Source organism: Halyomorpha halys, unplaced genomic scaffold (assembly GCF_000696795.3).
Source record: "Halyomorpha halys isolate HHAL.00 unplaced genomic scaffold, Hhal_1.1 Scaffold200.1, whole genome shotgun sequence".
Lineage (NCBI taxonomy): Eukaryota > Metazoa > Arthropoda > Insecta > Hemiptera > Pentatomidae > Halyomorpha > Halyomorpha halys.
In genome coordinates this window covers 1050991-1078270 of record NW_027105652.1, presented here as the reverse complement: position 1 = coordinate 1078270, position 27280 = coordinate 1050991, and the positions used below count along the sequence as shown (strand labels likewise).

General features: G+C 32.3%; 1 protein-coding gene across 1 annotated transcript in view; it reads left to right on the top strand.

Moving 5' to 3' along the window:
* LOC106679387 (opioid-binding protein/cell adhesion molecule homolog) overlaps positions 1-27280 on the top strand; it is a gene marked incomplete at its 3' end in the record, with an annotated part of 300127 nt that overhangs the window by 156913 nt on the left and 115934 nt on the right.

Sequence of the window (27280 nt, the reverse complement as noted above, 5' to 3'; positions counted from 1 at the left end):
AAATTCACTGAAATGTATTGTATTATAAATTAGAAATATATTTGTGTTTTATATTTTATTTAATGACATTTGCAACTGTATTAACATAAAATACATCCAGTAAGGTCATAATGGAATGATAGAGGCATGCATAAAAACTACCCATAGTTAGCTCTCTATAACATTTCTACAATAAAAGGTCTCGAGGTCATGTTCTTTTCAGGCACTTAAGAGGATTGTCAGGAATAGAAGAGGAAGCAAGGTCAGAAATTAGTGGATTTGAATGGTTAGGGAGTTTATAATGGAAGGATTGATATCAGATTCGGGCTAAATCTGTTATATTCGGAGCTGTTATATTGGTTATATATCTGTTATATTGGTAACTACAAGGTATCAGACCTGTTCGACTGGGTTAAAAGCAGCATTATTAAAGGATACAGTAGGGCAATTGGTACGTTTACGAGGAATGGTTGTCTGGGTGGTCTGATGTTCCAGCATGGGAAGTGTTGTCTGGGTGGTCTGATATATAAGTGATGTAGTCACGTATATAAAAGTGTGCCCTTCGTGTGAAAAGGATTATGTTATCGGTTGTTAATTTGAAAATTATAAATTCTAATTTAAAGATTCTTAAATCTTAGTAATTTTATCCACGCATCTTTAAAATTTAATCTTGGCAAAATACCCTTTAAGTGGCTGATTAGCGCCTGCTTTTGCTCTCACAGAGTTCACATTAACTATTCATTATTCAAAACGTTCTGAAGATTGAGTGAAACGAAGAACTTCTCTCAGAGTTTTAAGCTTTATTAATCGACAATTAATAAAGTTTTGCAGTTACTGTCGTTAATTAATTTATAACAAATTATCAGTTGGCCCCAGTGAAAGTTTTCCTTAAAATCAGATATTTTTTAAAAGCTTTATAGCCTTTATTGATATCACTGAAATCATATCATTGGCATGTTTTTACAAATACTACTTAAAGTCAAAACTTTATAGACTTGGGCTGTGAAAGACAGCTAAATACTTTAACATCAAAGTTGTCCAGTCCTTCCAATCCAACGAACAATAACCATTGCGCTTTACAATGTAACTAACAACACCCTACATCATGACCTTAATATATAACTGATCTCAGGCCTCATAAAATATAAATATATATTATATTAGTTATATTAATATATAACTCATCATCCTAATCCTGTACCGTCCACAGAGCACAGCTCCCCGTGTATTAAAAATTTGCATTAAACCGTTCAGTCGGTACACAGTCTTAGTGTGTGCCACTGGTTTGCTCTATGCCTGTTTTGTCTTTACTCGTTTAACATTTTAATGGATTTTTTTTTTCTTTATTCTTTAAATTCTGAGCAAATACATAATTTGTTTATTATATTATCCATGTTATATTTATAAATCTAAACTAATACATTGGTGTATTCTTTTGATTTATTTATCAAACAAATAAAAGAAAATTGATATAATTTTATTTCCTATAATATTAGTGTTGTTGAATACATTGCAAACATTGTAAATACACATAAAATATTGTGTTGACTCGGTACGTTATGAATTTACAGTCCATTGAATTAGTACGACGAATCATACGCAGGTATTGGTTATAAGCAAGTGCTTCGTTAACAACAAAGATCATTGCAAAAATTTATTTGTATGATTATAAATATAAATTGTTTATGTAATTGATGATTTAATTATTTTTAATAAAAAAATAAATGAAAAACCTTTAGATGAATGTAATTGTGGTGGAGATAATGCTCTTGATCTGAAGATAAAGAAGTGCTTGGTGGACGAATCGAGAGAATTAATCTATATAGGAGAGAGATTGTAGATGTTGGCCGAGAATGGAAACTGGCACCAAAAGCAGCCGGAATAGGGACGATAAAGATCTCTAGACACGGCCTTATTGTGAGGACAGCTTTGCTCTCTGGCCAACTTCTCGATATATTCCAGGCACAACTCTTTGCCCTAAACCATAAATCAAACTATTACCAAGGATCCGGTTCAACTTTTTCCTACCAAATTATGCGCCGAAGCTACCCTTGTACAGATTAAATGTCCCAGAACTAATTTCCCTTCAGCGTAAGAAAACTGATTTGAAAAATTGGTATGAGATTCTGCCGCAGAAATATGAAATCTGCCCACGGGAATTGTGGTGTTATTGTTTAACGAATATAGCTTGAATAAAAAATTGTTCTTTATTAGTTTTTTAGGTCGTTGAACATAAGAATATAGTATATGATTATTGATATATATGAGAGGCACCAGCTGGAATTTTTTAACTTAAAATAATTTATTTTGTCGGCATGCCAAAGATACCGCCGGACTTAGGCAAAAATCCGTCGGCAACAGACCTAAAGAAATGTACAGAGGTATATAGATAACAGAGGGTATGCACCCTCTGGGGACGGTTGACCGTGTAGGCAGAGTTAAACAAACAAACATCCATTATCTTGCACGTGGCCAGTTTAGACATCTCGGGGAAAGTACAGTGAGTGGCAAAGAGAAATAGCCGCCGTAATTGAAAACAAATAAACACCCCTTATCTCACACGGTGCCTCTCTAAAAACCTCGGGAAAAATACAGTAAGCCGCCAGAAGCCGGCTTTCTTCAAAGAAGAAACTTTTAAAGATGAAAGGTAGGAAAAATACCGACTTTCATCGAAGGTCATTGGACTTTCTCACCCCCTCTGAAAATAGAACCAATCAAAGGACAGAAATCAAAAGAAGGAGGAGCCAGAAGGAGAGGGGAGAAAATGAAAAAAAAGGGCAGGAGGAACGGAGTTGAAGACAGTTTGAGGGAGCCTGACAGTGGAGCACAGTTTGAAGGAGTCCGGAGTGGAAGATAGTTTGAGGGAGTCTGACAGTTGAGGACAGTTGTAGGAAGTCTTACGGAAGAACAGGCTGAGAGAGTCTGGGACAGAAGGTGAGGACTGGGAGTTGGACACAGAGGAAGACAATCTGGAAGATCAGCGGCAGCCGGGAGGCGAATATGAATGCTCTTCCGCGACAACCGCCAAGCAGACCCATGTACCGAAACAAGTAAGACCTTTTCTGATGTAATTAGAATGCCAGTAGTAGAATTAATAACTTAGAGTCAGTATAAATATCAAAGATCCCAAGTGGTACTTCTCAATTCATAATCTTATAATTAAAGTATAAGGATACAAGTTTACCATGCTCTCTCATAATAGTATTCTTGATAACGTATATATAATTGTAAATATAAAACATGTAACAAAGACTTTACTTTATAATTAATAATCCCTCCATGCCACCTCATATATAATAGCATAGTAAATTTGTGAACACGATACCGTTGGAAAGGAACTCCAGTCATTAATTATGATATTCATATCTAGCATACCATGGCGAGGGGGTCCAGATGGTGTCTAGTGTTTGCATTAAATAGAGCGCATACTTTTTCAGTCGGTTTCCATCAGGAACCGATAGAGATACATAATACAAATAAATATAAATATATAATATACATACATAATAAATATATAAATACAAATACATGATATAAATACATTAATATATAAATAAATTTCAATATAATGCCTGTACGGGAAACCCCGAAGCCCCGTACACGGCATAAATTATGGGATCCCTTGTGGGGACGTTTCTACCAATTTACTATGGCTATCAAAATTAAAACCTTTTTTAAAAAATCAGTACAAAAGGTGGCATGTCAGGAATTATAAAATTAGTATATGCAATTAGGTATAATTGGAATGCCTAATTCAATTAGATAAATTTAATTAAAAAATGAAATATTATAATTTATATGATAAGATATGATGCTTAGGATCACTCCATTTTTCGTATTTCGCATGACGTTTACTCATTATGATTAATATCTGGTCTAGTTGTGACCCATCACTCTCTATTTAGAATTGAAAATTATAGTTTATATGGTTTGATATAAATGTTTAATATAATGCTTAGGCTCACTCTATTCTTTCGTTTTTCATGTTATGTCTGCTCATTATAATCGAGGTCCGGTCTAGTTATGAATCATCACACCCTATTTTGGAATTGGAATATAAAATGGCTTGTTTTAATTGGGATATTCTTTAGATAATTATTAATAGTTTTTCGGGAATTTATTTTGTTTGTGTTAGCGCTTATTCACCCCACTATTCATTGAACGTACAAATTAAAAGGGATAACATACGCACAGGTTTTATTAAAATGGCATTAAGGGTAAGGAAAAATGATCCGCCACAGCCAGAACGGTCAGAAGAAGACTCTGATCATAAGAAACCCGAAGAACCGACAGAACAGAACCAACTGGAGAAACAGTGACCCAAGTCAAGAATATAACCCAGCCAGAAACAATTCCTGCACAGATGGTAAATAATACAGGAGGAACCTGTAACGGGCAACAGAAAGCGGAAAACATTTGTATGGGAGAAAAGGACCCAGTGATGGCCTTCCTACTAACCATAAAAAAGAGTATAGATGATTTAAAGAAAGGATACAAAGAGGATAGAAATGAGAGACAAAGGTCCTTTGCAAGACTTATCGAAAAACTAGGAAACACCGGAAATAATAATGAAGACATACAAACGAAAAATCATGACTCTACCTCTGCTGTGAGTAAAGAAGTAAATAATATTGAAGAGCTTGAAGATCAGGAAATTGAGGATCTGGAGACGGAAGAGGAACCTTCGGTGGCTGAAAATAGTGGACCTGAAACACAAAACGATTCCCTTCGCAATCATATGGGAACTAATGAAAGAGAAATAATTTCCGATGGGCAAGAAAGAGTTATCCCTGCAATGAACAATGTATCTGAAATTCTCGAAAAAGAGATGGAAACTTATGAAGAAGATGTAGGTATTGATGGAATTCATAAGACTTGCCAAGTAGATGCCAATAAACAAAATGAAAAAATAAAAGTTAAAGTCCGTGAGTCCAGGGAAATAAGGTATCTTAATGTTAGATACCTAATCAAGCTCACAATCTCAAAAATGATACTTCAGCAATTAGGAATTAAGAATAGGTATAAAGAATTTTCCGGAAAGGGTAAAAACCTACCGCTTAGGAAATTCAAGGTTGATTTTTACAGAGACAGATCAACCAAATCAATAATTCTCCTCACCCAATAATATGATTTTTATAAGGGCTATATGGTCTTGGACCACGTTCGGAAAAGCCTCATACCATTGTATGGTGTTAACCGGCAGTCTTTATCCTAATCCAGAGGATAAACGGGGTTTTTAATTACCGTCCGCTCCGTTGACGAGCTAAGGGTTTTGGTGGTAACATCATTAGGATAACCCATTCTGGACAATTGTAAATAAATTGTAAATATCGTTTTGTAAATAGGTAGTATAATTAATTGGGTAAATAGGATAAAAATCTCGACTAAAACGGAACTGAATGGGTCTCAGGAAAAATAGGTAATTGGATAAATACTTACGTGTCTTAGGAATTTATAATGATAACTTGAAGGATGACAATCACAACAAAGGACCTAACTTAAATAATTATTTCTAGAAGGGTATATAGTATCATTTTTTAATAGGCGTTTTACACATCATAGGCTTTGTTAATGGTATATGACATCACGAGAAATGATCAGATATTATCGTTATAACGAGAATATCAGTAAATCTTAACAATTATATAAATAACATAGTATCAGTTACTCTAGGGTGTATGCAAATATCAATACGTATCAATTCTAGGTTTGGTATACCAATTTAATCTAACTAGAAGTATCAAACGATATTCGGGATATTGAGATATAGGCATCTCAAATAGGCAAGTGCCTAGGTTTGATACGATGTATCAATTTAAGATAACTAGCGGTACTATGTGTTTTATAGTTGGATAATTCTCAACGGGCGAACCATTACTAGAGATACACGTGACCTGTATATAATATATAGTATTCATATTTTACATTAATATAGGAGTATATAAGTTACACAAAGAGAGCATCCCAAAAGTAATACCATAAGTAACCGTGGACCAGAAGTTTTAAGTTTTTTAGCAATCCAAGGTGGATTTGTTTGAAATAATTAAGAGAGAAAACCCTTAAATTTGGAGTAGACATTAGGTCCTCCTAGAACCCTCGTGATAGAATAGGTACCCAATCCAAAATGGATATGGTTAAAATAATTAGGGAAGAAAACCCATAAATGTGGAGTAGACATTAGGTCCTCCTAGAACTCTCGCAGAAGAGTAAGATCCAAAAGGTGGGGCAGATATTTTATGAGAAGGTATAGAAATCTTCCAATTACACACATAGAATAGGGAGGTAGTGTTCATATAGGTCCAACGGTAAAGAGTAAACTAAAGTCATTAAATGGGGCTCAAATAATAATTGCTATTGGCACGTTAAATTCACAAATTATTAATGGCCATGAAACAGATGATCCAACAATTAATCAAAGAATTTTTTTTCCTTTTGATTGTATTGTGGATAGGTCATCGTGATTGTTTAGTAATACTGGAAAATAAGGACTGAGATTCATTCAACACATATCCGTAAATTGTACATAGATCCCGATTGTGACTATGAAAAATCTTTTTCAGAAATGATTAGGGCAGCCATTTCTTAGAAATAAAGGGAGTATTGCGACCTCCCCCCTCGGCTAGCTAAATGTTGTTAAATGATACCGGACCAAGTATCATAAATATTCATTGATAATTTTTAACAGCGAAAATACTAATCCAAAGGGATATTTAGGAATTAACTAAACCCTATTGACGATAAGTTATAATGATTTAACGGACTAAAAAAAGGTTAAGTTGTAAAAACTAAAATGAATTGAGAATACCAAGGTGATTAATATCAGTGTATAATAAGGTAAAAGGAGTTAAAAACTCCATAGAAACCAATAGTAGATTCTTTTTTAGTTATATTAGATGTCATTCAAAAGGAGAAAGGTAGAAGTTATGTTTATTGTTTATCAGAACCTATCTTGCATGAAGGTTACTGGAAAAAAGGAGGAATTATGAATTTTTTCTATGAAACATTTAAGAGATATATTGTAACTGAATACAATGAATGAATATAAATTATATAAATGAATGATATGTTCGTAAAAGGAAAGGAAATACATTTGTATAATTTAAAACACGTAGTATTACTAGGATAATATCGAATCAAAAAACTTGTAAAATAATATGTACTAATAGCTCCTTAAAACAAGTAACGAAACGAATTAAGGTAAATTTGTTCTACGAAGGATTAAATAAATTCATTCAGTGGTAAAAGCATTGGATTTTGTTAACTTTCCATTTTGTATCTAACAAATAAGAAATCTTATTTTTGGAATTAATTAATGAGAGCATAAAATATTGTATATAGGTAGTTGTAGTTAGAGAGCTAAAGAATTGGTTTTAGAAGACTATGTAGATTAAGTTAGGAACTTACTAAAGGTGTTAGGTTTCTTTTCTTTTAAGAAAAATCAATGAACCACATTCATTGCTTTTTCTTTATTCCTGACACATAGCGAATGATATGTATGAGAGGCACCAGCTGGAATTTTTTACTTAAAATAATTTCTTTTGTCGGCATGCCAAAGATACCGCCGGACCTAGGCAAAAATCTTAGTATTCTTGATAATGTACATATAATTGTAAATATAAAACATGTAACAAAGACTTTACTTAATAATTAATAATCCCTGCATACCACCTCATATATAATAGCATAGTAAATTGGTGAACACGATACCATTGGAAAGGGGCTCCAATCATTAATTATGATATTCATATCTAGCATACCATGGCGAGGGGGTCCAGAGGGTGTCTAGTGTTTGAATTAAGTAGAGCGCATACTTTTTCAGTCGGTTTCCATCAGGAACCGATAGAGATACATAATACAAATAAATATCAATACATTAATATATGAATAAATTTCAATATAATACCTGTACGGGAAACCCCTATTCGGTCTTAGAAACCCCGAAGCCCCGTACACGGCATTATGCTAGGCTAAACCAAAGTAAGGATTTTTAATTCTATGGGTGTACGTTTAAGAAAAAGAGTGAATGAAAGAAGAAATACCGTCATGGCTTTGATTTTAAAGTTTGAAACGAATGAAACAAACAAGATAAACAGGCAAGTTCGGCTTGTTCGGCCTATATTACAACAATATAAGTATAGGACAGTGTTTAACAGGTAAGTTATAATATTACTGCTGTATAATATAAAAATAGGATAATCAAAAATTTTGAGATTAATATTTCCTTCGTAGATAATATATAGATAATTCAATAGCGAAGACTATAAAGAATGAAAGTGATCGAAAACCTAATGAAAAATTGCATCGAATGAGGGTAGGGTGCATTGTATTTAATTTTAAGAATCTATTTACCACGATTTTATAGGTTTCTTATATTTTTTCACTATATTTCAAAGCCTCCATCGGCCCTTTTGGATTAAATGAGCTGAAATTTGGTTCCTTTCTTGACAGAATAACACTAAAAATGATAGAGTTGATTTCAGTGAAATTTTCTTCATTTTCATATTTTCCCCTTGTTTTGAAGGTTATTCGAACCACTAAAAATCCATCTAAATTGAGTTAGAGGTCGGAAATTTATTTTTGAAAAGAGTGGTTGTTAGAAAAGTGCCTTTGGGAGTCCGCATTTTTTCCTTTCGTCCCACCATTTTTTAGGAATTTTGTCTCGCGATGTTTTGTAAGCTATCATTTGTACTAACAATCTAAAATATTTTAAAAGATGTATAATAAACACAAATTATGTGGAGAATAAAAATACCGAATAAATAAATTAGAATTGTTTTAAAATCAATTAAAGTAATATTAAAGTAATACATATCTAAGAAATTGTAATATAGAACGATTAGACAAGGCTTGGAGTCAACTGATTGTTATAAATTATAAAAAAAAACTAATTAATAGGAAAGAGAAATAACAGATTATTTAAACTAATTCTGAATATTAAAAATAAATTCAAAATAATGGCCGAAACTATTAATTATTCAGTATTATAAAATACGTAAGTAGGTAAAATAACTGCATAAGAGGTTTGTATGACGTTAATTTAAAACAAAATATGAGTATACATAGTAATAAAAAATTATGAGGGTTTAGATGAGGAAAAGATTGTTGGGGGTGCGGTTAGTTTAGAACAGAAATGAGTAAAAACTTATTTCTTATAACCAAAGTTGGATTTTACACCTCTTCTAAGCAGCCTGATGAAGGTTAGAAATTGTGGCCGAAACATTAGCTCTAATAAATAAGTTTTTACTTATTTGTGTTTCTATAGTGACCGCACCCCCAAACATCTCCTCATATATATTATTCCTTTATTATTTATTTACTTAAGATTTAATAAAAATTAAATAATTATATCTATTTTAAATTAAACTTTACAAATGGTTCTCTGCCAGTAATAGGCATCAAAACTGTACAGAATTAAAACTTCTGCAGGCAAAAGAAAAAAAAATATCCAAAGAATGATTTAAAACAAAAAAATGTGAATTTTCTTGAAATCTGTCTTAACAAATAACTAATATAAACAATCAAAGATTCCCTTGATATATCACTCTAAAGGAAACTCCCAACGTACGAATCCTTAAAATGATGGCAAATGGGGTGTTTACATTGCTGTCATATACTCTTAGTTTTACATTAAAAATCTCAAATTCCTACTAATGGTGAATTTACCCTAATTGAATTTTTCCAAATACATACATGAGCAAGAGGAAGTAACAGTGAATAAAGGGAAAAAAACCCTCGATGTGTGTTATTGTTACATATGTGTATCGTAAACCATTTTTTTCCAAACTTCATGAGCATGTTTCTGTTATGACATATTTTATTTCTGAACTTTTAGTCCGACTGGATTAGTTTGGATAGGTAGAAGTGTAGTTTTTTATAATAGTCATGGATCGATTTTTCTGTAGATTACAATAGTTTTATTCTACAAACAGTTCTTTGTATATTTGAACTAGGAAACTGTTGGATCGTGGGTATGCAGATAGATCTATCTGAATATTTGATAGTGTTATATATGTAAGCTGATCTTGTTTACTAAGACTACAGTATTCATGCCAATAGCTACATCTGGAATGTGGACATTCGTAGCAGATAACAATATTTCTTTGCCCCGGCGCTGTATATCGTTCTATTAAAATAGTTCGTTTCGAGGGAGAAATGTTTACAGCTTACACAGATTACAGGTTTTGCTCATATTCGTTCTGCGCCCCCTTCTGCGCTATGTCAAAGTCCCCTAAAATAGTGTATTTTGATTCAGGATCGCGTAAGTTCTAATGGCATAACAGTAATAGCAATATAGGATTGCTAATTCAGTAAATAATATAGGATTTCATATAGTTTTTCGAGGAATCAATAAAAATAGAACTTAAGCCTGTCACCTTCAAGCTAGAGGTGTTTTAAGAGATGGCATCGTAGCAAGTAACATTGATAGAACACCTTGGTACTGTTAGTTATAATTCCTTCTCTCAATGCTGCTAGGAACGAGATTTTCGTTCCGTGAGGAAAGGGGTTCCAGTGTCGCTTAAGGGTTCAAAATCCCCAGATAATTTTTCGAAAACAGTCCAGCACATCAGGAACTCAGTAATGCCCTATGACCTGCTGCAATAAAATAAGGCCAGGTTAAAACGCTGGAGGCTAGATCAAATTAAGGTTAGACCGCAAAACGTCTGGAAATACACAAGCCTGTCCAATTATATACACGTTTTCTTGCGAGAGGACGATATGCACAAACCTCTTGTTCCACTATATTTCGAATCACACAATATAATTTATATTACTCTGGTCGAACATTTCTAGACCCTGATCGAAGGTGAAAAATTGTAACTTTATTCATTTAATAATTTGTTAAAACTATTTCTATATTTCTAAACATAGTATGCTGTACATTATATGACGATGCTGGCGATCCTCCGCTTGACCTACGAAGGTAACAACTTGATTTCATTTACTTTGTCAAAATAATATCAGCTACACAACCTCCTATGAATGAGTTATTTCCAAATAGATAGCATATAACCGGCAGCAAATCGACTTAACAAAGATAACTCCATTTACAGTCAGGGTTTCTACTATAATGCCTCAATTTAAATATAGAAATACCTACTTTGCAAGAAACTGTAATTCCATCATCTTATCCTTGGGGACTTCCATCCCCTAAACTTTGTCTTTCTCTTTCAAAGCTATTTAAAAACACAATACTCCACTATTTCAGTATAAATATGAGTTGCTGTTACAGAAAGTCAAATTAGGTGACGCCGACTTCATTTATACTGACGGCTTCAAAAGTTACTAAGGTGTTTGAGCCTGGATTGTGTGGAATGATCACCAGTATCTATTCTCTTTATCACAGATATTTAGTAGCTATACTATATAATGGTTGCAATCAATAAATGTTTAAATGTTTTTCACCCTACAAAACAAAAACTGATCATCTGTACAGAATCTGTGAAACAATAGTGCCTTGTGTCAATCTTAACAACGGTTCCCGGAATTCGAGTGTTGGTAGGGAGCACCTATTTCTTTCACAATGGTATTACTTTATTTTTTTTTATCAAATTCACTTTCCTTGATTATTTATATAACTATCATTTATTCTCTTTATTTATTTTATTATTTTTTTTTTGTCACACATGGCGACACCCTTAAACCTAAACCTCTTGTCACGCGGGACATGTTTAAATTAAAAGGTAAATTGTCCAAAAAGTATAATGTCATGCACTTAGATACAAATTTGAACAATACAAATTTTAACAATTTCAGCCCTTTAGCGTATGTCGGTTCTTAAAACGTTACGGTTCACAAGTGAACGTAAACATTTTAAAAAACGGTACTATATTATTATTGGGGTGTAATGAAAAAGATTTAGTTAATTTTAGTCATATCAAAACGTTCCAAAATACTCCCATATTATTTGACTACTATATTATCCAAATTATACCATATTATCTGAAATTGAATGTCCTGGAGTTGCTGAATTGTACAGAGTATGAATTGATTTCAGAACTTAAAAATTAGGTTATTGATTAATTAATAATGAAAAGAAAGCTACACCTTTACTGATTTTAATTTTCGAGTGAGTGTGACTATCAGAAAAAGTAATCTTAGATTTTCTGTCCATTAGAATCAGACCATATGTTCCGAAACCTCTGCTTTGTTATTCATGTTACAAGTTCAGACATACTAGTAAAAATTGCTAAATAAAGAACTTTGGTAAATGTGGAGAAAATACACACATTAGTGAAACTTGTAATAATTCTCCCAAATGCTTAAACTGCCACGATGATCATCCAGCTCATAGCATCAAACGTTCAATATATGAAAGGGAAAAGAAAATAAAAAAAAAAAAAACTAGTACAGGATAAAGTGTCATATCGTCAAGCAGAAGAAGTTAATAAAACACAAGAGACAAAAAATGGTAGAATCAGAACTGAAGCGGATGTTGTGTCGGCTCCTCCCCTTAAAAGTCTATAACCGAGGCTCTGCTAAAGCAGGTAACTAAGTTGGCCAATACTGATGAAATTTTATTTAAAAAAATAAGTACCTTAGATCCAACTTGGTAAACAGTAACACAGATGACAACATTAACTGCAGCAACGAATCACACTAGTAACTTCACCAAACAATTGTAAACAATTTCGAAATTAAACTAATTTTTCCAACCTCCAAAGAGTAACAAATAAAAAAAAAAATTCATTCCACAGTTGCATCAACAAAATTTTTTCACTTTTTAAAAATAATTAATATCTATGATCACACATAGTCTAACTCTAATTCTAGCATATATAAGTTGATGCATAATTTAATATCGTAATTTACTCACTACGTCAATTCTAATTGTAACTTTGTAAAATATAAATTGTAGTTGTAGATATTTAATTGTAATTGTGAATTTGTAATTGTAATTGTAACTTTGTGAACATGTCAATTGCAATATACCAACTTTGTAAATCCATTGGAAATGGCCCTAGTGGTCAAAACACTTGAATAAATAAAAGAAAAAAAAGAAGGCAGTTCTAGTTTTTTTCTAGGAGTGTATTAGGAGATTTCTTCAGAGAAAATGATCTATATCTCTCTTAAGTCTTCTTACCAGGGATGACGCTATACTAATGTGACCGTCAAATCACGATTAGAATAAAAGAAGAGTTTAAAGTTCAATCTTCTAATTATAGATGAAATAAAAATATAAATTGAACTAATACAGGTAAAATTACGTTATTTGGGTGGGGAAAGCAGGTAAACCTGCAAAATTTGATTCGTGGATAATATGGATGGAGTCTTGTAAAATATGGTGCGGATATTCATGTGAGCTATGCTGACTGATTTTAAGTAGGGTTAAACTAATATCCTAAAGTTGCAATAACAAATCAATTATAATTATTCTAGGTTAAATGATTTCTTTGTTTTAATAACTTTCTCAACAGTTCCGAAAATCAGTCAAAAATATAATTTCCAGGCGATGTAAGATAAGTTTGATTGTTGAAACTACCTTTTAAACACATTTAGCTTCCCGTAGTAAAATAATTTATCGCAACAAGAAAATAAATAAAAAACAATACTGATAATATTTTATTTCTAATAAGTTATATTGAAAGTGTATACTTTAGAGCTATATAATGAAAATAAACAATAATAATTTTTATTACTAACTATACAAGTAGTTCCAACTCATAAATAAAATGAGAACTAATGATTGGTTTAATTATTACCATCTGCCAAAAAATTGTACATATAATTTTTAAATTCCCATTATTTTTCTCGTTGGAGAAAATTCGTCAATTAATGAGTTCTTAGTAACACAAAGATCATAATTGTTTTTTTTTTTCAAACAAATTTAATGCCTGATGAACAGAAGTATTAAGGTATTTCATGGAACGAAAACATTTTCTGTCAGTTGTTTTTTCTTTCAATAGTTTATTTCTCAAAGGCTCTTAATGTACCTAAGGAGCTTAATGCATTCGTGTAGATTATGGGAAGTTTCTTTGTCTTTAGTAGCAGATAAGTGTTGGCGGAAGGGTTATTATGGGCAGCTTTATCAGTGCTAGATTGCCCTATATTTCAGTCAAAGAGGCCTGTGTAATGACACGGAATCGAAGAGATAGCACTTAGTCAACAGCGGAACTACTTTCAAAGAAATGTATGATAACAGATGAAACGTTTATATTTTCTATGCATTACTGTTTTGTTTTTTACTTTGATCGCTCTATATAACAGAGAAATAACGAAAAACAAATCATTTAGTGCTATATCAGAACTTAGAATATAACAATACTTGTGATATTTTAAGTTATATTTATGCGGTATATGTATATGCGGTGCGCGCATTATACAATTTTCACTTGTACCGAGTTTTTAATAACTGAATTCTCGCTGGTTTTAGAACATATATTTTTAATACACTTTCGCAATACTTTCCTATAATAACGTTTCAAGTGATAAATTGACTAACTCCTATTACAATAATTTCCTAAAGAGTACATTTGATAATTATTGTATTTCAAGTCCCAAAAGAATTTTACTTTCTTTACAATTATCTTTTGTAAATTTATGGCAGTAAAAAAATAACATTCACTATTTATTCAATAATAATCTGTTATATAATCAATATTGAAACTATAAAGAATGATTTTATGGATTACATCTTACAGTCCGCTGAAAGGAGGATTCTATATTAGATATATATATTAGATCAGCTGATTTGAATGTATATATACAGCTGAACTGGTCTCAATAAAGATCAGTCTTTGAGTAACAACCTAGTTTGTCATTTCTCTCTCCCTTTTTTTAGTATTTGTGTTCTCAAACATATATATATAAGTTAGCTGTATATATCCTCTAAATAATAATAGGAACTCTGTACTACTAGGATTAGTTATCTTTATGTTTGACAACAAACTCAGTGCCTATATATACCAGACGCTTCTGATAATAAGTTAGTTGTTAAGTATTATTCTGTCGTTACTCTGCCTGAATTATATATGGTCATCGTTGCAGGGTCGATGACCATATATAAAGGTGTGATCTTGGGTATTCTGAGGTACGCATCCCCTGCGTGGAGCCGAAACCTCACGCAGACACAGAAGAGAATATTGGCCACCATACAGAGATTGGCTCTGCAGAGGATTATGAAGACATACAGAACGGTGTCACATGAGGCGGGGAAGGTGCTGGCCGGAGCGATGCCCCTGGACCTCATCCTCAGGGAGGATGTCCTTAAATTTGAAGTAAAGAGGCAGGGACTAGAAGCGCTACCGGAGGATCTCCGAGAGAGGATCAGCGAGACTCCAAACTTATGGAAGAAAATGCTGCGGGAGGACTCAATGCAGGAGTGCAATGGACGGTGGGTAGCAAGCCCGACGGGCGCTTCTTAGTGAAAATTCTTCCCTACCGTCCTTTCTAGAATGAAGGCTAAATGGGTTTTCCCAGACTATTGGGTCTCACAGATCCCTCAGACATGGGGGTTTTGGGGAAAGCTGCAGAGCTTTGGAAAGAACATCGACCCCCGGTGCCCCACGTGCGGAGTTCCTGAAACAGCAGAAGATGTAATAGTAGATTGCTACGCCATGGAAGGATACCGAGCCACGCTGTCGAGAAAGACCGGGATTTTCGCTCTTGCCGAGTTGGACTTTCCCTGTTTGATGGAAGATGAGAATTATCCCTTCTTCAGGGAGTTCATTTACGGGTGGAAGGAGGTGGTGGGCCAAACTCATTCCACAATGGGAAGGGCTTGACCGCCCAACATTGGGGAGCCACCAGAAGAGGAGGAAGCTGACCCAGACTGAGACCAGGAGGGCTGGACTAGCCTGGTAAATGCAGTAGGCACCCAGATGGATGCGCACCAGGAGGACCTACCTGATGAATGCAGTGGACAAGGTGCAGCCTCATCAGTAAGGCGCTAAACCTAACGCTGGACTGCCCAACGGTAAAAAATTTAATAATTAAATAATTAATAAAAAAAAAAAGAATTGGGGATCTTTGGGAGCAGTGGCATGCGCAAACACCAACTTACTACCCCACTGCTCCGGCACCCCGTATGCCAGAAATGGGAAGGGAGGAGGATTAAAAAAAAAAGAAAGAAAAGGTTCAAACTGAACGTTAACAACACCAAATGCTGGTATAAAATAAAAACTACCCCAGCGGTTCGTCGTGGATGGCGAGGGTCGGAATATCACCAACAACATCCTCTACCTGGGCGTGACTCTCGATAGGCACCTCACCTTCTCCAGCCACACCATGAAGAGACTAAAGCTGGCCCGGCAGAAGTCGCATATGTTATACCACTTGATTACTTCACAACAGATAGCGCTACGCCTTAAACTCAAGATATTCAAGGCCATCATACGTCCGACGCTGCTCCATGGTGCACCATTCATGCGACACCTCTACAAGACTATGCTCTCCAAACTCCAGAGTTTCCAGAACTCCCTCCTGAGGCGAATAGTCAGAGGATCTTCACTCCAGTGGGCCAGGAACAGTGTAATATGTGAGGAGCTCCAACTCTCGTCTGTGCCGGAATCCATAGGCCGTAAGCACATCAATTCCTTTGATGAGCTGAAAGCCTGTGCCAACCCTCTATTCCGTGAGAACATCCCTCCACCAAGACCTGGGAGGTGGCAAATCACTGTCCCCCTGGTCGACGTCCTCGCCTTGGGAGGGACTTCTGGGTCTGCATCCTGAAGTCATCACTTCAGCACCACCAACAGGAATAGCCCCTCCGTATTCTTAGTGAGCATCCAAGCAAACCGGCTGTTTGATTATCTTGTTTTGCGGACCCGGCAAAACAAGATAATCAAACAGCCGGTATACATATGTACAAAAAAAAATAAAATACTTGAATTTTTGTTAAATGAATCAACTGTTTTAGAAAGGTGAATTCTTCACTACACTGTCTAGTTGACAAGTTGACTTGTCGGATTCCTGTTTTAAGGGATTTCAATTGAAATATTTTGAACTTTCTATTTAAACACTAATAATTAGCCTGATATTTATTATTTTACCAATTAAAAATGTTACTGATTTCGGTCAATTACTCGATTCACATTAATTAATTTTTTTTCCCAGAGAATCAATAGTTATTGTTTTATAAAATTGAACCCTCATATATACTCATATAAACTTAATTTGATATTGTTTGTTTTCTCATGTTGCAGTGGTTAGAACTAATTGAGCCTTAATTATTGGGATCAAAGTTTTGATAGTTTTTTTTATTATTTTTAAAACTTAATTTATTGTTAAACATTATAATCTGCCACAACTTTGGCATAACATTCAACTACGTTAATAGTTATTATTTTTGCTTATTGTATGAACGTAAAGAAGATAATAAAAAAAAAAGTCGTATTCATTTAAATAAGCCATATTTTCATCCAAGGACTAAGATGTATTTCTCAAAACCATATCAAACATTTTTAAAAATTAGAAAATAACTGGGAAAGTTTTAATGAAATGGTTTTCCCATTAGCTGATGAAAGGTAATTTTTTATTCGAATTCCCACTTGATAGGAGGTTAGATACGACTTTCCAAAGCTTTTGGTAGTAATGAATAAACTAATGATTCTTGTGAGGTAAAATCAAAATAATACTTTTAAAAAAATACACTTTGTTTTCATTTGGATTGAAGAGGTTTATGGTAGAAATCAGTAAAGGATATTGCCCAAAAGAAGCGACAACTTTTCCTCCGCAAATTTGTATATTTTCCTACATTTCATGAAAACATGCCTATTTAATAGAAATTTATCCTAATAGGAATTCTTGTAAAACCCTTCAACTTCGAACTAGTCCTGGTAGTAAAATATCCCATTATAATTAGTTTTAATTGAATTACTTCATTATATAATTATAATTAATAACATTTAATTTCGTAGTATGATGGTGTTTTATTTATTTCGTACATATTCAAAATAAAATAATTATGTTTCTATTGATAGAGGCCTATCTGGCTCTAATTATGACAACCAAATTTAAAAAAGAAAACATACCAATAAATATGTTATTATAATAAATACAGGTATTTAAAATTATTTTTTTCAAATTTAAGTAGCATTAAAAGTTCAAAGAACCACTGAAACGACCTAAATTGGCTGAGTTTAAGCTAATATGCAACAGATAGTTAAGTAAGTTCTGCATTGAGGCACCAATACGATTAGTTAGTAGTAATCTGGATTCTATCTGGTTTCATTTCAAAGTCTGGGCAAGTTAAATTTCGTCCAGCTTTGAATAGACTCCGCTGAATGCTGCAGAGAAACTGGTAGAACAGTTCAATTCTAGAGTCAGTTCTAGAATTGAATTCAAATAAGGTAACACACGAGAACACAGGGTAACATAGGAGTCTCGATTGATTAAATAAAAAAAAAATAATAGCTTCACAATACCTTAATAATAGTTTTCCTTCTGAGGTATATTGAATTATATTAATCAACACTAGATAGGAGCTGAATTTTTTTTTAGAGAGATATTCTCAGGTATATTTTATTTCGCATAAAAATTGTAAAATTCGGGCATTTCTTTTTTTATCTATACCGTTGATATAGTCACCGATTCCATCACTTACCAAGTCGACGTTCATCAGCTAATAATGATTTTTTATTTTATTTTAATAAGCACTTTTAGTATATTTGAGTGCCAAATTCGACATTTGGGATGATAAAGTAGGGAGTTGTCCTGCTATTTAAAGTTGGAAATTTGGAATTGTACTTCTACGATGCAATTTTGTGGATCTCGATATATTTTTAATTGTCCGTTATTATTAGCACGTTGTAGCTGTTGAGTTAAAGCGTCACCTTAGCAACCTCATATTTGCGCGGATTAAAAAATTAAAGCCTAGGTAGGTTGACTTTAATATCATGGCGGCCACATGAAAAGATAAGTACGAACTATACTTTAATTCTTTTCGATATAATTTATTCTTAAATGACTAATGAGATCATGAGTTAAAGAACATTTTTTTAAATTTATTTTTTTGGTTAAATAAATAAATTTATTAGCTTTGTTAGATATTTTAAGATGTAGAAACTATGTAGTTATAAAGAACAAATTTCATAATGGATGGCAAAAAACTAGGTTTCTAAATAAATACACCCAGATAAGTTGAACAAAATATAACATTAATAACAAAAATGGAGTTAATTTCGATTGTTGAAGCAACATTAAAAATTTGAACCTTTTTTTTTTTTTAAGTGATTAAGTCTGCTATACAAACAAAGGAGCATTGTTAATAATGCGGTAATTTCTGATTCCCCAGGTAGTTGCTCGTAGTTGGTTCTGTTGTTAGCTGCGTTATGGACATATCAAATCCCAAGCCATATTTTCATCTAAGGACTAAGATGTATTTCTCATTTTTCCATTTTTAAAAATTAGAAAATAACTGGGAAAGTTTTAATGAAATGGTTTTCCCATTAGCTGATGAAAGTTAATTTGTTATTCGAATTCCCACTTCAGATGGGAGGTTAGATACGACTTTCTAAAGCGTATGTTAATAATGAATAAACTATTATATTGTTGTCAATTCTAGAGTGGATTAATACATATTCAAAAATTGTTGCTTCATTTACTTATTTTTGTTGTTTTACTTTTCCATTAATTTATTTTTTCTACTTTATTTTACCTTAAGTTTATTAATTATATTTTCAACCCATAAATATTAACCCCAGTGCATTGTTTATCTTGGTAAGATGAAAGTCTTTATTGAGGCTCTCCGTTCAAGTAACATCGATAATATAGAAAATGTGAGGAAATGCGGTTGAATATTTAGAGAAATTTGGTGTTCACAGTAACTAGAAAATGTGGAGTTCAAAAAGTAATAAAAGCGAGCGAGGAGTTCTTATTACTTTTTAATACCGGAATTTCTTGGCTTCCACCGTCTTTCCAGAACTCCATTCAATGGCCACGGGGGTGGTCCCAAAGGAAGGATGGGTCAAATGAAGCACCTTGTTAATAGAACTGGAGTTATACATAACATCGCAATGGAAATGAATTGAAAGTTGTTCGTTATGAAATGTTTCTACTATATTAATCATATCTAAGTCGGCTGCTAAATTTCCTAGGGGTAGACTGAAACGTAGATGTTGGAATGAACCCATCGATCTGGACTTTCAAAATGTTTGATTGACTGATGGCTAATAGATTGATGTTCCTAGCATCAGCATGTAACCTTCGGATAAGCTAAGCCTTTTATCATTCTATTGTTTAATGTGGTCCCACGAAATATTTTAGACTAAGTGTTAATAAATGAGAGATATAAAAATCCAAATAGCTTCTTGTCATAGGTTTTTTTTTCGTTTTTAAATGTTTGTGTGAACAGAATTATGATATAATGTTGAGACAAATAGTGGAAAAGGGACAAATAAATTATAAAATAAAATAAAAGGATTTTTAAGAAGCTGATTACGAAAAGTTTTTATTTGAATAAATTTTAAAAATTATTTATTGCTTACATATTTATATAAAACAATTATTTAAAATTTGTATCGTTATACAATTTATTTATTATAGGTTTAATACTGTAAAAATTGTTTATTTTTTTGTTTATCGTTATTACAAAATGGCAGTATCAATTTAAAAAAAGAATAGCTCATGTCTGAGCTATAATTGGAAATAAAGATAAAGAAAAAATATAATGAAATTTGAAACAGATAAATCCTTTCAAATAAATTTAGATGAAACATCAAATAATTTCGTTTATCTAAATTAAAACTGTTATTAACTATTAAATTAAATTTCATCTGAAAATCAAGTGCATATCAATCTGTATAAATGATTACATAGGGTGTTTCAGGCGGCCAAACTGAAAACATGAATAAAGGACCTAAAAATACATATATTCCCTCTGAAGGTATGTCCACAAACGCTTTGTTCAGGAGATATTCACACCTAAAGATTTTCATTGTTATGAATTATTTAGGCTATATGAAATAAATAAAACTAATTAATTTTTTTAACTACTTTATCAATTAAACGTAAACATTAAATTCATATTAAATGTTGTTCAAAGTGATTTCCTTGAGCATTAAGACTGGCTCGGTATGTTTCTTCAACAGCACCAGTGGCAGAACGGCACTGGATATGTGTTATCGTTTCACCAGATTTAATTATCCTTCTTCGTAATGAATTATGATCATTGACCGGCCTTGTATAGGCTTTTTGTTTAATGTCACCCCAAACAAAAAAATCCAATGGTGTCAGGTCTGGAGAGTGTGCAGGCCAAGCCACTGGTCCTGTACGGTCAATCCATTGATTGTGATAATTAACATTTACCCATTGTCGTGGACCTCTTTCGTAATGTGCAGGACAACCATCTAATTGAAGCCTCATGTCCCTTCTCAGTTGTGATGGAATACGTTTAACTAAATCGTATTAATCATTATTAAGAAATTCCAGGAATGTGCCCGCATTTAGTCGAGGTGGCAAGAAATGCAGACCTATTGAAATATTTTCTATTATTCCCAACCACAAATTGCACTGAAACTGGTGCTGCAAATGATGCTCCGAATTGCATGGGGATTATTCTTTGACCAGAGGTGATTAATTTTCTGTTTGAAGATAGCTCTTCTTGTGAAGGTAGCTTCATCTTTCCAGAGAATGTTTCCAGAAAATTGTGGATTATGCTTAACTTAATTTTAGTACCAAATTGAAAAATTTCTCCTTTGCCGAAAATCTTAATATAATAAATTTTGTACCCGTTGATAATGATATGGGTGAAGTCCATCTGCAATGAGAGTTATCCATACTGTAGTTGGCATAATATTTAATTTTGCTCCGGCCCTTCGTACACTGCCAGATGGATTATCGTCAAAATATTGTAATAAGACCGCACTCTTTTCTTCATATCGTAAAGGGGCAAAAATACTATGAGCACGTGGTATTATAGCAAATGTACCAGTTTCTCAACAATGAAAATCTTTATGTGTGAATATCTCCTAAATAAAGCATTTGTGGACTTACCTTTAAAGGAAACTTTTTTCTTGTTTTGAGATCCTCACTTCATATTTTCAGTTTGTCCACTTAACCCTGAAACACCCTGTATAAATAATAAACCATCACTTAATAGTGCGGTGATTTGCATGTATTTTTTTCGTGTAAATCTTCTTTTATAAGACTTAATGTTCAAAATGATACGAAACTAATGTTCCTTTACTTAACTCCAATTTCAACAGTTTTTAGATGAGCACTTCTAGTTATATTTCGTTAAAAACTTTAAAATATACATTTCTTTTTTTGGAAGTATGGCAAAATTCTAACAGTTCAATTAAATTTGCATTCTGATCTTACTCATTAATACAATGCTTATTTGGCATAGAATTAATATTATTGTAGAGACTATTTAAATGTAGTTAGTTAAGTTGTCAATTGAAAGCCTTATATAATTGCGAATTGAATTTTAAAAAACAATTTTTTTTATAAATATTCCTGATAACAATAAAAAGAATTAAAATTGATTACAACAGTCTAAAACAAAAAAGTCAACGGATCTTGTATCTTGTTGAAAGTTCCACAGTTGACTCACAAACGATAGAAGTCTAGAGAAATGGAGTTAGAGCTCGGGGTATTACCTTGACTACGGCAACATAAATCATTTTTAAATTTAAAGGTAAAATGATCCAAAAACTGGCGCGGACGTTACAAATTGGAGGGGAATTAGCTTCTTCAATAGAGATTAATAGCCTCCATGCTTCTGTTTCTCACCTTATCCGCTTTCTTGACTTTAATTCCCTCCCTTCTCTTGTTTCTATCGCATTACCTTTCAGCCTCCTCCCATCTCTCTGTAATTTATGATAATTAATTCCGTAGTAGGTTTCAATGATTTTCGTGACTATGTTTCTGTTTCATTTTACGTGATTGTTTTGATGTTCTATAGCGAGTATAACAAAACCATGCATTGTTCAATTGAAGGAATTTGTACCATTATACCTTATTATAGTAATGTAGAAAACAGTGATTAATTTTGTAAGAAATATTATCTTTACGCACTTAACCTCCGGTAGTTGAATATTTCAATTTAGCCTATATTTGGAGGAAGGCGGGCGGAGGGAGGGACGTGCCCTTTGTAGCAGATTATGTTAATGAAACTTCATTTTCTGTCATTTTTTTTTCTAAATAATTTTCTTTTGATTCACTTGAATGATACCGGAAAGAGTCTGTAGGTTTGTTGGTAATTTAAATATAAATAATAAGTCTTAATAATCTTGATAAAAATATATTGATATAATCATTAGATAGCGATACACAGTATAACAGAATAATTCTCATGATTAGAAGGTTCTTAGATAACCATACTTGTTAGGTTACCCGGCACTCAGTGTTGTCAGCCTCCTACAAGTTCTATTGCCAGGTATTTGAGTAACTTTATTTAGCTATATTATAAATCTTGTTGATTTTATTATTACCTGATAAATGTTCTATAAAAACGAGTATGTTCTACAGCTGAGATTGAAGCTAAATATAAAGGCTTCTGCTTGAAAACCATGAAATCACCTGGTACAATTTTGTAAATGATATATGAATGTATGATATTTCTCCTTATTGTAGTCATCAGCCCTAAACTTAAACATTTAAAATATGTTATATATACATTTAAGTTAATTTTTGCAGGGTTACTTTGCTAACATTAGATTAAATGAGTTCTTATAGTAACATTGACATAATACACGTATCTGAATCCAAGTTTTTATCACTTATATTTTAATTTATTAAATGATTAAATTTAATTACAATTTAATAATTAGAATTTATTATTAAGTTAATCTAAATATATCTGGACACAAATGCATAGGAGAAAACATTATTTTTTTTAGATAATAAATATAATTTCTTACATAAACAAAAATAAATTAAAATTTAAGTGATAAAATATAATTATTAATATTATTTAACATTAATTAACAAAAATTAAAAATAATATATAATTGTTATAAAACGCATGGTGGTTGAGTGAATCTTTATTTAAGTTTTATGCTGAGGGAGATTAATTCTTTATAATAATTACTCATAATTATTTATGGTTCAAAATTACACTTACCTTGACTTTAAAGTGTTTTTGATCGGAAATCATCTTAGTTATTTTGTTCGTAATCACATTTATTAAAGTTACTGCTACAACAGTACTGTATAATTAGTATATGGTCTATTTATTGTGAATGATTTTTATAAATTTTGCATTGAGAATAACTTTCTCTTCATTTTACATTAACTGATACATTGTCTTCATGAAATCTCAGAAAGAGCTGCTTGATATCTTGTTACGGTGACTGATTCTGGTTACATATTTATTTATTTTTTAATTGTCACTTACTGTCTTTTTTATGTTATAAAATAATTACAGAGTGGAGTTTATGTCTTTAAAACTTCATCTACGTTGTAGATATGAAATAACACGCTTTTTCTCTTTCGTTATATAAACTCAGTGGCACAGCGATCGGTGTCTTCTTGATTTAGAATGCTCTGCTCCGGTCTTTTAACAAAAATGATTCTAATGATCTAACATTTAAATTTATAATAAAAACACTAATTTTAATTACACATGTTTTTCATCTACACGATACGTTGATAAGCGTTTTAGAACATCTAATATTTCAAAAGAATTATTTATAAATCTTAAATAATTCTATCTTTAACTTATGAAATGAATTTAACTTATTACATATAAAACACATTTACATTTTCTTTCATCATTAAAATAACCATGTTTTCTCTATATTCTTAATATGAATCAACTTTTTCTTATAGTATGAATAATATTCACTTTTGGTTTTGTTTGATTTCCAATTCCTTTGTTCTCTTCATGGTAACAGTTAATATTTATACTCACACTTATCGATTGATGAACAGATAATAAGGTAGAGAATAATAACTACCGAAGATTCTTAAAAGATTCACAGTTTATAGAAAAAAGGCTTAGACCACGAACACAATTGTTACAGCTACCGTGTTATGTGTCAACATCAAAGCTAACGAAAAGAAATTTGGAATTTCTTCTATGTTTTTCATATATTTGTCATTTCATATTTCTTATTTATTTAAACTATAAAAGCATCTACATTATGAAAAAATATATTATAACTACGATATTTTGAGGGCTATCATTCCCCATCTACAGAAAATCACAAAAACATTAACAGTGTTGCCCTATTAATTAGTCTTTAAATTTGAATTTTCTTATAATGCAACTTACAGCTTCAAAACCATTGATATTTTTCCTATAATGTTAGTAATATTGCCTAAATTTAAAATAAATAGTTAAGAACAGGTTTGAAGGGAAATGGTTCGATTTTATTGACAACTGTACTATACCTTAAAGATAAAGTTATCTTTTGTTTTTACTTTCTACGTATATATATCTTTTTGATACAGGTTTGATTATCAAATTTGATCTATTTTTTATTTCACTGTTATATTCGGTCTTATCGTTAATTTTTTAAAAAATTATTTATTGATATTTACAATTGTATTTCCGCAAAAATACATCTAGTATATTTGATGTAAGATCAAAATAGGGAGATACAGGCATATAGAGGAAAATCCATTGGTAGCCCTTTAATCATATGTCTACAATTGAAGTTCTCAAGACTATTTTTTTTTCAGTCTTGCGTGAGGATTCCAGAATAGTCGTTTCCAGGTTTGTTGTTACTCCAGATGTAGTCCAAGGGAGCGGATCTGTTCTACAGGGGTAAGAGAAGCATTATTAAAGAATACTGTCGGGCAGTCAGTTAAGACGAAGGGTGAAGGGATTTATTTTGATCCTCCAATTTCGATCCCATTCTTTGAGGGTTGTGATATGGGTTGGAGAGTTTGGGATGCAATTAAAGGGTTATTATTGATTACTAGAACACATGTGTTATCGGCATGAGTGGTGAGAATAGTCTTAGGATTGGTTGTGATGTATAGACGCTGTATAGACGTTGTAGAGGATGGGACCAAGGATACGAGCTTAAGGAACACCAGCGGACTGAGAGAAGAGGATTGATTAGGAACCATTGTGGTTTACTTTGAATATACTGTCAGTGAGAAAGGAATGGATAATGAGGAAATATTGGTGAATTTTTGTAATACTAATGTTAAATATTATTTTTATTTTATTTCTGTGTAATGTGTTCCCTGATTTTCAAAAATTTTAAGTCATGCTAAATTATATTAAGATATTCATTATAATCGAGAAAAAAAGTAAATCTACTTACGAGATCATATAAAGTCACATAAAAAATATCAATATTTGATAAATATAATTTTGAAATGACAGCATCTTTTAATTAAATTTAAGGTATAGATAAAAACTTGACGCACAACAGCTGGCTCGTTGGGTTCCTCACGGTTTATTAAGTTTTGAAGGTGGAAGATTGATAATAATTCTGTTAGAGGTTATTTATCGTTAGCGCTAACGGAAAGGGATTGAGAGGATCTGAAAAAACTAATCGAGGATAATATATTTCGAGGTGGGAACCTGGATCATCAGTCAAAGCGACCCTTTTCAAACCTTTATCTAACCTCCTGGCATATTTAAATCTAACACTCTGAGCTCTTCCTAATACCCTCTAGCAGCCTTTCTATTTCTTTATTTAAATTTCAGTGGATGACATGATTTGCATTTAAATATTTTTTTTCCAAGAGCAGTACCAATGTTGTACCAGGCAGAATGGAATTAACATCTGTTATTGATGTAGCTATATTTTTTATTTTCATCATTCATGGATATGTTCGTAAGTTCAAATCTTATTTAATGTTGTAGGAGTCATTATTTTTCATAACCATTACCTTTGTGAGATTAATCAATTATGCCTTACCTTCCTTCAGCATAAGGTTTATATTGATTACTGAATTAATCAAAAAAGTAGAAGTTATAATGAATCTAGGCTACCCACTTCTGTTGCCGATGGAAAACAACTGAGGAAGAAAACTAGAAAAAACTCCACCGCTCAAAATATCGAAAAATGAGCTGGAGACACCATAAAATTCTGTGAAACATTACGCATATGCTTACACAACCTATTCTTAAACTTTTTGAAATGTTAATTTAGTATGAATCTTTGTAATTGTACTTGTAATTGGTAGTTCATATAATATAGCTGCTCATGAAATTAACAATCATCATCTCAACTTTTTTCTTACTGAATCCTTCGCAAATATTTTGTTATTTTATTATACCCTTCCTATAAGTGACCATATTCCTATAATTTAAAAACAGGGGTAGAATAGTCTTGCTACGTTAGGTTTTAGGACAGTTGGCATGTACTGACAATTTATTTTATTTTGTTTTTCTCTGCATTGTGCAGTACTACAATCCATCAGATAAATTCAGACATTGGTAATAGAGAGGTATATA